Below are 14800 nucleotides of genomic sequence, written 5' to 3' on the forward strand. Positions count from 1 at the left end.
ATCTTTGAAATCGTTTTCTTATCAATAAACTGTTGTCTTATGACGATTTGTGCTTTGTTATTATCTCAAATATCTCTCGAATTAAACGCGAAACAACGGTGAAGATTTGACTTCAACATGTGCGTAGCAGTTACGTGGCGCACTGGTTGTGATCATGAATTCTGAGTCGGTAGAGACAGATTTCAAACCTCGTCAGGACATTCTCGTTTAAGCCATGAAGATGTGTTCATGTTTTCAACTAAATGAAATGTAGTTTCTTCAGTGCCATACGCGCTTTGCTTCTCCTGTTTGTGAAACATATTCAGTGGTCTTTAATACGTGTTTGTTTCTTGTAGTTATAATAACTGTGACATATAGCAATTACAAATACATTACTACATTACATTTTGTTCTTGTAAGTTCTCTTGTGTTTTAGGAGAGAAGCAATTTTTGCAGCACAAGTTTCGTGAGACTAAATTACTATTTCGCGTTACTTACGAATTCTGACGCTGTCAATGCATCTGTGTCGCCGTGAAGTTGCATTTAGTTGGTCTGTATACTTTAGATGGCCGATTTTCAGCATTTTTCGAACACATTTGTTTGAACACTTCATTTCCACTTTTCCTGTGCATTGATTGTGTGTTTTTACAGTATATAGTGTTGTCAGCTCTCTCTCTCTCTCTCTCTCTCTCTCTCTCTCTCTCTGCGTGTGTGTGTGTGTGTGTGTTTGTTTATCATTCTTCTTTTGTTTGTGTTGTGGTGTCTATAAGTAGTCTGATATTCATTCGTTGGCTAAGTGTACAAGTATGTTGTTAAATAAGTGAATGTGTTATTCCGTGTCTTAATTTTGTGTGCGTGTGTGTATAAAAGAGAGAGAGATAGAGAGAGAGAGAGAAATTAAGTTATCACTCGTAGGTACCCTGCTTATGTTTGATATCTCTGGCTGTAATTGTTTTAGTGACTAACATGGTCAGTGAGTTGTTGCTTGTATTGATTTGATCATTTCTTACTTTCTTGTTCGTAGCAAGGGTACTTTGAGTGTGGCAGTTTTCCTATTGTATTAGGGGTTTTCTGTTGCAACTGATCATTCTAATAATTTTCATATCCTGTTCCACATTAGATGGTTCATGTCCATGTTTTATCAGGTTTTCAGAAAAAGTAGAATGGCTATTTTCAAACTTCACGCTACTTATGTGTTCTTTACAAATTGTTTTGAAATTTCTGTCTGTCATTTCCAGGTACACTGATTTATAATATTGGCATTCTAACTGCTATATACCACCAGCTGCTTGATATTCGTCTGGTGTTCGCAAACGTAAGTGGAGTGTGCCTCTTGTTTCTTAAGCATTGTATAATTCTTGTTTCTTCGGTATCTTTGCTATTGTATGTGTTGATTTGTGATTGTATGTTAAAGTGTACCATTTCTTTTTGTTAGTCATGAGTGTTACTGTTTTGTGTTTTTTTTTCTTTACTTCAGTGTCAGTGTTGTCTCTGGGGTTTTTGTGGTGTTTGTGTTCTCAGCTCATTTTCATTTTTCTTTAGTTGTATTTTGAATTTGTGGTTAGGTTAATGTATTATATATGTATTATATCCATTGTTTTTGGGATAAGTTGTGTTGTTTCTAGTTCTCTTTCTTAGTTTTCTGTGATGAGTGGGATTTTATTCAGTCCGTGTAACCTATGCTGCAGAGGTGCTAGTTAGCAGTCGTTTGATGTGGCATTTATAATTGTGTGCTTTGCTATAGGCCTTCTCAAGACGCCAAATTTACGCTTATTGCTGTACTCATTTTTGTATCCAAGAAGTATATTTGTTCTTGTATTACTTTTTCTGTGGTAAACTGAACACATATTTTCTCTGTTGGTTCATCTACCATACAGATTATATCATCAGTAAATCTGTACTAGTGAACAATTTTGTATCCTTTCTTTTCGATGACTATCATATTTTCTATGTGGCTGGTGAATATGTTTGTCAATGTTCCTGATATGTGGAATCACACTGGAGGGCCATAATTTTGTTGGCGATATTACTGCTCAAATTGAAAGTAATTTTAGGATGTGATTACTTTAAACATTTGGTATTTTCCTCTAAAATTATTTGTGGTTAGTCTGTTGTATCTCTGTGGGTTCTCTTCAATTAGTTTTATTGTGTCTGCAGTCGGTATTGAGGCGCACATGTTCTCTATATCAAAAGAAGTGAATGCTGCTGTCTGTGGAACATGTAAGTTTTTTTATTTTTGATGTAAGTTCGTTTGTATTTTTCGCTGTTCTGTTGTTCTTCATTTTACAGTGTTGTGAAATGATTTTGTTCATGTGTTATACCACATGCTACGTAGTTTGGTGGTGCATTCATGATATCGGTGGCAGCTCTCACTGCAATGCATCGTTTGTGAACTTTGGATGGCTTCTGAGTATTCGTGCTTTAAACTTCTTTTGCGTGAAATGTTGTTTCCGTTTCACTCTCACTTGCTAGCTGACACTGATAACAACTGATCTCTTCAGCAGCTCGCCATAAATGCTAGGCTAAGGAATCTGACAGTCTATTGTTTCTTTTAACCATATCTTTTTTAACTGTAAGGGCTCTGTGTTTGCAGTTATACTTTAAGCATGACATTTAATCCTGATTGATCATCAGTAATAAACTTGCACTTTTAAAAGAATGCTCAGTCATGTATACAAACTTTTCCTAGTGATAAACAAAGATAATACGCAACAATATACTGTTGAGTTAACTTCTTTACTCAAGGACTCTCTGTAACTGGCATGCTGAAATTAGACTGACCATTAGTGTACTACTGTTTGTATTATTTGAATAGTGTGCAGTCTTTGTGGTGATGGTTTTGCATCAAATATTGCATGTCATGATACAGGACAACAGGACAGAAACTATGGCAGTCGGAATATTTTGATTTCTCCAATATGGGCAAGAAACAGATATTAATGTCGTACACACTTCAACATGGTGATAAGAAAATGATCTGAACAACTAAATCCACCAAGTAAAAATGGGGAAGATGCCTATAGCTCCCATGTTGTGGGATAGTTAGGATCAGTGTTTTCTGTGATGCAAGAAGACCTTCTCCTCAACAAATAGATAAAACAGTAAGTAGCTGGTTTACAGCAAGGTTTCTGGAACAACTGTATAAAAAATAAGTGAGAACGGGGCCTTGAAGCTGCTGTTGTCAAAACATGGAGTCTCATTCAGTTATAGATATACGGGGATGAAGCACTTAAGGCAGCAGCCTCAGTGAGTTGCGAGAACAAGTAAAACTGCCTCTCTGAAGTCAACAATGAATTTTGTGTGCATAGTGTTTGAGTGATTCGAGCTGAGGAATGCATTACTAGAAGCAGCAGTGGCCATGCATTAAGATGTGTACTCACATGGAATTTTCTTACAGTTATGGGAATTAATTACATGACTGCTAATGAGGTATACTAATTCATGGTCCTAGATAGAAGTAGGATGGTTGTGATAAGGAATTAGTTTAAATGTTATGGCATACAAGAATTTTCAGTTTGTTCATTTATAAAGGAATAGACATGTAATAACAATAAATAAAATTGATTACTGTAAATTTTTACCTCGCTAATGAACCTTATCTTCATGTCTCACAAATCCTAAATTACGAAAAATTCACAGTCCACAAAGAAACAGGTTGGAGTGTCAGCAAGGGAAGCTGTAGTCTGTAGGCTGCTTAGCACATATCTTACAACCAATCACAAAATGCAAATTTGTTTACAGCTCTATGGCAACACCTGAGTGTTGCTGTGCCTACAGTTTTCATTCTGCCTTGCAGCACATTTCATTCGAGAGATTTGCAGACCTTATTGGTAAGTTTCCTTATTTTCATCGTGATCATGACTTCTTATAGCAAAGTGAAAACGAAATCTGAATACAAAGCTATGCTGAATGATGAAGCACATGAATTTATGTACAGATTACTTTTTTACTTTGAGGGGGAAAGTGAAAATGGTGTTCCTTTGCAAGCAGTCAGTAAAGTAATCAATAATGCCTGCCATTGTTAGGAATGGAGAAACCAATCTTTATGTAGCTTATCAAAATTTTAAATTTTTACAAATATCTTTTACTGCATAAATTGCATTTATATAAAACAGTTTAAAAATGTAGCCTAGCCAATTAAAGATACGTGTAAAAAAGTTTTTAAATTTTAATAAAATTTTTTTAAATTTTAGTAAAGTAATCGACGTTGAATATTTATTAAGTGACCCCGAAAAATGAGAAGGAGAGTGGAAATTCAGCTGGAAGCTCTAATCGTTTTATATTTCTGGGAAAACAAGGAAGAGATAGTTCTGTGTGATAAATATTGACTGTTTCAAAGAAAATGCAATTATCCAGCAGAAAGAGTGTTCAGAGCATAGAAAGCTCCTCTGTTGGAAAACGATTTGTTTGCAGGCAGTACAACAAACCTTTCCATTAGTTTAAGAAAAATCGGCAACAGCTGGAAAAGCTTGTCTCTAACAAAAGTTGTTTTCCATGACATGCCCTACCACCCCTACATGTCCGTGACAGTAACTTTGAAACACCCTGTATATAATAGTGTAAATAGTATAAATGTAGATGATGAGGTTGAAAAAATCAGCAAACCAGTTGCAAACAAAGGTCTATTTAGCCCTTGACCTAGGTTTCAATATTTCTAAAAATATCTTCTTCAGAAGGAGTGGGCCTTGTTACATCATATGGTGGTAAATCTCCTTCTGAAGAAGATATTTTTGAAAATATCGAAACCTAGGTAAAAGGCTCTATAAATTTCGGTTTGCAACAGGTTGGCTGATTTTTTCAGCCTGTTCAAATGTATACAGTTGCTGAATAGTACCCATGTTTAAGGTATTGATAAGTGTAGTTATTTCTGATGGTAACTGAGGATGGTGTAATGAACACCATTAGATCAGTATTTACATAATTTGCAGACTTACAATTATAACCATTACAAGTTGTATGTTTTTTGTTGGTTAGTACCTTCAAGTACAAGTGGCAAGGCCAAACCATTGAGGGGACATTTTATATCCTATGCCTCCGATGTTAAATTATTGAAATTTGTGACCCATTATCTTGGAAACTTTTTAAGATACTGACTTACAATTTTCCATAATTTTGAATACACCTTTCTAGATACACTGAACTAGAATTATTACTAAAACTGTATTGTGGGGTATGTTACATTTTTTTCACACATTCAGTTTTTTGACAGAATTTTGTAAATAAATGAACATGAAGACAAAATAACTCAGGATATTTTAATTATTCTAGTTCCATATGTGTTGAATCCAACACTTGACATGCTGTGAAAATTTCATGTCTCTACCAGCAGTACTTTTTTAGACAATGGGCCATTTATTGCAAAAAATGTAGTTCAGAGATACTGAGGTTTAAAAATTTTTTATTACGAATTCTTGTACATACTTACATTTTTGCGTCTTTTATGCACTAGAATTGCCCTCGCCCATAGTCTGTGTCTTCTTCAGTGTCACAACAGCCCAGTGCTTGCCTCCTCCTTTTCTTTCTTGCTTCTTTTGTCATCTGCTGAGCAACTAACTCTGCTTCATGTGTACGAAATTCACCAATTCCCACAGTCCTGTCCAAATCTTACCTTTAACTTCTGCAGAACCTTAAGTCTTACGTGGTTCCCACCACTAAAAGTTATTACAGCATCAGACATTGCTAACTTTTAGAGTCATAAGGCCAGCAAATACATTTTTAGGCACATGGCACCACACAACATTATTGAAGGACTCATTCACATTCTGGGTCTTCCCATGTAAACACTTCTTTAGTAGCTCTAAGTTTTGTCAAATCTCTGAAATAGGTTTGATTGCCTCCATTACTGCCAAAGAAAGAGAATGTTTATGTGTAAATTCATGCAGAGTGCCAGGAAATTCAGCATGCCTATGTTTACACCTAGTGTTTGGTGGAGGTGGACACAAAGCATGACATGGCTTTTCATCAGTTGATATTTGATGAAAGAAAGTGCTCCACACAGCTCTTTTCATCTTCTCTAAATTTTCATAGTTATCTCTAATGGCCTTCCCATAATATTCCTCATATCCTCATAAAGTTTAACTTCACCACCACAAAGAGGGCAAGAGACAGTTTCAGAAAGAACTTGTGTAAGCATTTGCAGATAAACAAGGACGTTGTGCATAATACCATTACCGAGCGAGGTGGCGCAGTGGTTAGCACACTGGACTCGCATTCGGGAGGACGACGGTTCAATCCCGTCTCCGGCCATCCTGATTTAGGTTTTCCGTGATTTCCCTAAATCGCTTCAGGCGAATGCCGAGATGGTTCCTTTGAAAGGGCACGGCCGATTTCCTTCCCAATCCTTCCCTAACCCGAGCTTGCGCTCCGTCTCTAATGACCTCGATGTCGACGAGACGTTAAACACTAACCACCACCACCACCACCACCACCATAATACCATTACTTTTACCACTGTCACCCATTTCTAAAGTTACTTTCCTTTTCGATGCACTAGGGGGCATGCTCACTTTGGAAACATTATCGTGGTTTCCTTCACTGCTAGCACACGTGTATTCAAGTACTTCAGAAGAAAATGCAGGTCTCACATATCTGTTAACCGCAAATTTGCGTTTCTTGAAGTTACTTTTACGCTTAGTTATTTTATTTGCGTATAAAAAGCAATAGAAGTTAGCTTACTACAGAAATAGCCGATAATCACACTACTTTCAACGAAAACTAATATCAGAAACAAAGAACTGATTTGTTTATTCGTAATGCCTACTTCTGAGACGTAGCAGTGGGCACAAAACAAAGCAATTCACAGCCTTCTAGACTGTGTAGTTCCAAAGATATGAATGCTCAACTGTGGCAGTATATGCGTAGCCGCGAAATTTGACAGCCATACCTCAACTTTCAAAATGTTATTTGAAGGTCCCACAATTGTCTGATTTTAATGTACTATATGCCAAAATGTTACGGAGTAGAAAGCAGAAAATGTCAAATTTCAACGAATTTCATGTACAATGCCCCCTTAATGCTTATTTCCCTCTGGACAGCAGGTAAGACGTTGAAGTGTGATGTGTGATCGGAAAACGGTTGGTCTATACTGATGAAAGAGCGAGGAATTTCTGGCGAAAAGTGAGCAGAAAGTACCATAGAAAAGAGCATCGACACAGACTGAAGTAGAGTATCATGTACCTACGAAAGACGTTTTTGGTCAAAATTGAGAACTAGGTGGTAGAACAGAAAAGCAATATCACAGGAGAATGTAGGAGTGACATATGATACAGGCGATCAGGATTTGTTGACACAAACTGGGCAGTTGTACTGCGACAGCACACATCCTGAGGAATGCACTGCGCTGCCTACAGAAGTAAAAGAAGATTCGCCAATGCAGGACGTGAATCTTCAACAAAAACAGTTCCAGACTGCCAGTTCGTACAGGAAAAGACAGCTGCTACAAAGAAGTAAATAATAAACACAGACCTGAACAGATCCGCGACAGAGTTATGAAAGCATAGAGAACGTTATGCAACTCACTAGACAGGAAGAACCGTTAATGCTTTCTACAGCGTTAAGACATATAGTAAGTTATACATACAGAAGGGGAGAATATTGCTTTTCCAGTACCTGATTTCGTCGTTAGAATCCATCTCAGAGTGAACAATCTGCCAACGGAAGTGAAAACACTGGAGTAGTTACTTAAGCAGGTTTCTGCCAGAATAAACAAATCATTCTCTTTAGATAGTTGTACAAGCACTTTGTGATGACACATGGTCGTGTAGCATGGTATTACAGGCGAGTAGAGCAAGAACGTCGAATATATACACATCAGCCCTAATGGAGATAAAGATAGGACAGCTTGATGTCATGAGAAGTGTCAGCGTATTGTTGGAATCTGGGAGAGTGCCAGAAGAGATGCAGTCAGATCTATTGTGCTTCCAAGAACAGTACACGAAGGCAGGAAAGATACATAGTATGCCAATAACAGCCTAGATAGTCCCAGAAGGCAACGTGCTATGGCAGCGATAATAATATTTAACAAGGTCATAACAGTGACAAAAATATCACAGCACCGTTCAGAAAACGTAATCTGTGTGGAAATTTAACTAGAAGGGAGAGTTGCATCCTGGTTTCCACCTATTTTCAGTTTAGTGCTGAGATCGACGAGTATCTGCTAAGACTAAAGGATTTTAGTTACCTAGGACGAACTAAGTCACTTGTCTACTCCTTTGATTGCAAATGCGAAGTCAGTATTGTGGCATAGCAGCTTGACCGATGACCATGGATGACAACTAGAAGAAGCCATTATTGAGTTCAGCTTACAAGTGTTGAATGCAGCACACAATCGGCCAACCTACGAAAGGGAGGGTCGGGGCAAAGTCAAATACTGACGTCACTTTAGCGAATACGGCAGCCGTGTGATGCGCGAAACGCTGGAAGTTTGAGAATGGAATGATATCAGTTGATCACAATATCATACAATGTACCATCACTGAAAGGGAGATTCAAGACGGCACAGAAAACGTGCATGTAAGGCCCAAATACAACATCAAGGATGTTAATTGGAAAGAACTAAGGAGAGTGTTTCAGTGTCCGGGAAGTCCATCGCTGGACGATAATTTACGTATCAAAGAACAAGAAGTGGCAGTGGCTATACATAGAGTATTGAAAAGGAAAAAAATCTGAAAGGCCGGACGGGATCCCTGCTGATGCGATACGAGCCCTATGTGACCAATTAGGAAGTTGCTTGCGCGAACTGTACATCTACATCTACATCCATACTCCGCAAGCCACCTGACGGTGTGTGGCGGAGGGTACCTTGAGTACCTCTATCGGTTCTCCCTTCTATTCCAGTCTCGTATTGTTCGTGGAAAGAAGGATTGTCGGTATGCCTCTGTGTGGGCTCTAATCTCTCTGATTTTATCCTCATGGTCTCTTCGCGAGATATACGTAGGAGGGAGCAATATACTGCTTGACTCTTCGGTGAAGGTATGTTCTTGAAACTTTGACAAAAGCCCGTACCGAGCTACTGAGCGTCTCTCCTGCAGAGTCTTCCACTGGAGTTTATCTATCATCTCCGTAACGCTTTCGCGATTACTAAATGATCCTGTAACGAAGCGCGATGCTCTCCGTTGGATCTTCTCTATATCTTCTATCAACCCTATCTGGTACGGATCCCACACTGCTGAGCAGTATTCAAGCAGAAGCCGAACAAGAGTACTGTAACCTACTTCCTTTGTTTTCGGATTGCATTTCCTTAGGATTCTTCCAATGAATCTCAGTCTGGCATCTGCTTTACCGACGATCAACATTATATGATCATTCCATTTTAAATCACTCCTAATGCGTACTCCCAGATAATTTATGGTATTAACTGCTTCCAGTTGCTGACCTGCTATTTTGAAGCTAAATGATAAAGGATCTATCTTTCTGTGTATTCGCAGCACATTACACTTGTCTACATTGAGATTCAATTGCCATTCCCTGCACCATGCGTCAATTCGCTGCAGATCCTCCTGCATTTCAATACAATTTTCCATTGTTACAACCTCTCGATACACCACAGCATCTTCTGCAAAAAGCCTCAGTGAACTTCCGATGTCATCCACAAGGTCATTTATGTATATTGTGAATAGCAACGGTCCTATGACACTCCCCTGCGGCACACCTGAAATCACTGTTACTTCGGAGGACTTCTCTCGATTGAGAATGACATACTGCGTCCTATTATCTAGGAACTCCTCAATCCAATCACACAACTGGTCTGATAGTCCATATGCTCTTACTTTGTTCATTAAACGACTGTGGGGAACGGTATCGAACGCCTTGCGGAAGCCAAGAAACACGGCATCTACCTGTGAACCCGTGTCTATGGCCCTCTGAGACTCGAGGACGAATAGCGCGAACTGGGTTTCACATGACCGTCTTTTTCGAAACCCATGCTGATTCCTACAGAGTGGATTTCTAGTCTCCAGAAAAGTCATTATACTCGAACACAATACGTGTTCCAAAATTCTACAACTGATCGACGTTAGAGATATAGGTCTATAGTTCTGCACATCTGCTCGACGTCGCTTCTTGAAAACGGGGATGACCTGTGCCCTTTTCCAATCCTTTGGAACGCTACGCTCTTCTTGAGACCTACGGTACACCGCTGAAAGAAGGGGGGCAAGTTCCTTCGCGTACTCTGTGTAAAATTGAACTGGTATCCCATCAGGTCCACAGGCCTTTCCTCTTTTGAGCGATTTTAATTGTTTCTCTATCCCTCTGTCGTCTATTTCGATATCTACCAATTTGTCATCTGTGCGACAATCTAGAGAAGGAACTACAGTGCAATCTTCCTCTGTGAAACAACTTTGGAAAAATACATTTAGTATTTCGGCCTTTAGTCTGTCATCCTCTGTTTCAGTACCATTTTGGTCACAGAGTGTCTGGACATTTTGTTTTGATCCACCTACCGCTTTGACATGAGACCAAAATTTCTTAGGATTTTCTGCCAAGTCAGTACATAGAACTTTACTTTCGAATTCATTGAACGCCTCTCGCATAGCCCTCCTCACACTACATTTCGCTTCGCGTAATTTTTGTTTGTCTGCAAGGCTTTGGCTATGTTTATGTTTGCTGTGAAGTTCCCTTTGCTTCCGCAGCAGTTTTCTAACTCGGTTGTTGTACCACGGTGGCTCTTTTCCATCTCTTGGGATCTTGCTTGGCACACACTCATCTAACATAACGCATTATGTACGACGGTTTTGAACTTTGTCCACTGATCCTCAACACTATCTGTACTTGAGACAAAACTTTTGTGTTGAGCCAACAGGTACTCTGAAATCTGCTTTTTGTCACTTTTTCTAAACAGAAAAATCTTCCTACCCTTTTTAATATTCCTATTTACGGCTGAAATCATCGATGCCGTAACCGCTTTATGATCGCTGATTCCCTGTTCTGCGTTAACTTTTTCAAATAGTTCGGGTCTGTTTGTCACCAAAAGGTCTAATATGTTATCGCCACGAGTCGGTTCTCTGTTTAACTGCTCAAGGTAGTTTTCAGATAAAGCACTAAAAAAAATTTCACTGGATTCTTTGTCCCTGCCACCCGTTATGAACGTCTGAGTCTCCCAGTCTATATCCGGCAAATTAAAATCTCCACCCAGAACTATAACATGGTGGGGAAATCTACTCGAAATATTTTCCAAATTATCCTTCAGGTGCTCAGCCACAACAGCTGCTGAGCCAGGGGGCCTATAGAGACATCCAATTACCATGTCTGAGCCTGCTTTAACCGTGACCTTCAGCCAAATCATTTCACATTTCGGATCTCCGTCAATTTCCTTCGATACTATTGCACTTCTTATCGCTATAAACACGCCTCCCCCTTCACTGTCCAGCCTGTCTCTGCGGTATACATTCCAATCTGAGTTTAGGATTTCATTACTATTTACGTCTGGTTTCAGCCAACTTTCTGTCCCTAGTACGAGTGTCTCTTGCGAGGAAGGATCCTTGCACCGTGGAAGAACACTGAAGTGGTAATAATTAGTAACGAGCAAGATAGGGATACAATGATACCCAAATCCTACAGACCAATTTATCTTTTGTACGTTATCGGCAAGCTATTTGAAAAACTATTATGCAGAAGATTACAAGATCATAGACTGTTACTCGGGATGAGCCCTCACCAACACGGGTTTAGAAGAGGCATGTCAACTAAAGACTCAATTAATAAGGCTATTTCGCTTGTGACAGACAGTCATTCTCCGCACGCTCTAGCGATGATGACTGATATTACTGGCGTTTTCGATAACTTATGAAGGCTGTTTTTCTTTGTCGCATTACGGATTTTCAGTGTCCAGAATCGCTTACAACTTCCTGAAAGATTTTTACCAAGAGCGACATGCTTCTTTAACATGCCCAGGAAAGAAAATAACGAAGACAGGAACAAAAGGCTGTCCGCAGGGAATCAGTGTGAGGTCCAGAGCTTTGGGATGTGGCACCGGAGTCCATATTACGGAAGTTACATGACAATGGTAACATAAGTGGGCTTGTAGCATTTGCAGATGACGTGCTGTTCGTTGCAATTGGGGACTCCAGAAAAATTATAGAAGACCCACACACTTGAGGGCTGGGGTTGAAGTGTAAAATTGTCACTGGCGCCTCACAAAACAACGTAACTCCTACTGAAATGGAACCTAGTAGGAAACTGTAAAAGAAAATGAAATGATGTAACGATTAGGAGGAGAACAGTAACTGGATATCTTGAGGTATTTCTGGACGAAGGTCGTAACTTGGCACATCATATAGAGGAAGCAGGCAGAAAGGGTACAAACTTCATGAATAAAATTATACCCATTGAATATAGGTAACTTCGGCTTACCTTGAAAACAATGAGTGTACTACCAACGTGTATTAGCATCAGTTGTAGGATATGCTGTGAGCGTTTGAGCTCATAGATTGCAGCTAGAGAAGCCAGCCTCTTTAGTGAGAAGAGTTCAACGAGGAGTGCTACTAAGATTAAGGAGGCGTACTGCACTACCCCGAATAAAGCTTTGTTAGTAATTCTAGGGATTCGCCCACTGGACTTGGAAATTATGAAAAGGGGAGACTTTTAATGGTAATAGAAAAGAAATCGAATGGAAGTGTGATAGGTGCTCGGAACTGAGGCCATTTCTAAAAAGGCAACAAAAGATCGCACATTACAGCGGCAGCAAAATGAACGAGACATTTCATGCATAGGCAGGAAAACATACTAATTTCCCGCCAATATCAAGGAGAGATTAAAAACGTGATTTCTTGACCCGCCAAGTGCATTGAAACAATACCTGACTGACCGTGATGGCCCGTATGCCACTTATCCATATAAAGGCAGAAGATAGCAGCGCCTGCTGCCATGTGTGCCCATCAGAACACACATTGTGGGGCTGCACGCTCTATGAAGATGCGATGGGTAATGGACGTCAGCTATTAAGGACGTTGGAGCCCAAAGCAGCATTAATGAGTGAGTCGACGTGGCGCATCTTGGACGATACTGCAGCCGCCGTATCCAGAAAGGCCATGGAAGACTTCACGAGGCATTCACCCATAACTCAGCATGCTGCCATCCAGGCTACAATACTCTGCAGATGGAGGGAAGGTAACTGAGGTCGGCAACCACCGAATGAAATAGTGTCCCAAGAATCTACATCGTGTTGGTGCAAGTGATGACGGAAGTGTGGACTTGAAGATGTAACAGTGATGCATGGATTTATTCGATACGGTGGAAATACTGCAGATGTGCTGCTTGATGCCCAACGAATCCAGAAGACAATGGCTCTTGACCAGGGTAGTATGAGGGCAGATCCAATAGCGGAAATATCCATCTACAAGTTACATGCATCAAAATAAATGAATAAACAGGGAACAGATTCTGTAGTGCTTATAGTAGTATTAATAGTTGGGTATCTGGTTAAGGGCTTTATTATAGATTTGTAGTAGTAGAAGTATTTTAAAAATTAAATAGTAGAAGTAAATTGTTAATATATGTTTTATTACTGTCCAAGGATATATAATTTGTATGGCCGATTTTAGTTTCTCACATAATAGGTTGTAATTATGAGGAATAAATAAATAAATATGCTGATAGGCACAGCACACTTCGTGGTCCACAATGACCGTGTTGAAAATATCAGGTCGTTAAATTCGTGACGCGGTTGTGGGAAGACGGTTCGACGTAGGAAAAAAAAACAACTAACATATTGGTGTGTGTACATATTACAGTACCACATATAAAAAATATCTGCAGTTATACCCATTGTATATAGGGTTGTCCAAAATAATGTTACCGCTGATATGGTACTACATAATTTTAAATTTTCTTTTGTTACTGACTAGAGGAGACCACCCGACTTACTTTGGAAAAGAGAAGAAAGGTAGTAATTGGGATAGAAATGTTCGGATCATCATGAGAAAAAAAGTTGCAGCAATGATTTCATAACTATCCTCCAAGACATATACAAGGTCGACTGCATGAAAAATTTGTGCACATCATGTCTGTGATCAATGACTGTAAAAGAAACAGTGGACGTCCAAGAAGTATTCTAATGGAAGATAACATCATAAATGTCAGGGAACAGTGGTTAGGAGCCCAGGAACGTCAAGTACCAGATTAGCATTGAAAACCGAAATTTCGAGGACAAATGTGTTAAGAATTTTCCGCTTCGATCTGGGAATGAAGCAGTACCACATTCAAAAGACACAGGCCCTATCTCACGCTGATAAAATTTCTCATTTACGAGCTGCAGAAATGTTGATAGATATGACACACGTAGACCCTAATGTTGGGTTCTTGCTGTCTGAGAAAGTCACATTTCATGTCAGCGCAAAGTGAATAAGCACAGTGGTCATTTGGAGTTCATACAGTCTCCATGAACTAAGAGAGCGCACTCGATCGTCTCCTAAAATTAACGTATGGTGCAGTACTTCGAAGTTTGGACTACTTGGTCTACTTTTTTTTTAATGATCAGACTATAATGGGAGATTCTTATATCGATGTGTTGCAGAATTTTGTGGTTGATAAGCTTCCCCACTCTCTCGTAGCATCAGGTTACTGTCAGCAAGATGGTGCACCATCATAATATTCCTTAAAGGTTCGACATTACCTGAATTGATGCTGCATTGGAAGAGGTGTATCTTTGACGTGGCCAAAACGGTTACCGGATTTGACTCCATGGGATTTTTGGCTGTGGGAAATGGTGAAAGAACGTGTGTATGCAACAAGACCTACTGACGATAACGACGGCAAAGAATGCACAACACGAGTTATCCGCTTATGGATATGTCTGAACGAGCTATGGCCTATACGGCGAAAGGAT

General features: G+C 39.5%; 1 protein-coding gene across 1 annotated transcript in view; it reads right to left on the minus strand.

Moving 5' to 3' along the window:
- The window catches only part of LOC126481120 (methyl farnesoate epoxidase-like), a 189820-nt gene that overhangs the window by 50538 nt on the left and 124482 nt on the right, over positions 1 to 14800 (minus strand). The gene's annotated exons all lie outside the window — the stretch shown is intronic.

Source organism: Schistocerca serialis, chromosome 5 (genome assembly GCF_023864345.2).
Source record: "Schistocerca serialis cubense isolate TAMUIC-IGC-003099 chromosome 5, iqSchSeri2.2, whole genome shotgun sequence".
Lineage (NCBI taxonomy): Eukaryota > Metazoa > Arthropoda > Insecta > Orthoptera > Acrididae > Schistocerca > Schistocerca serialis.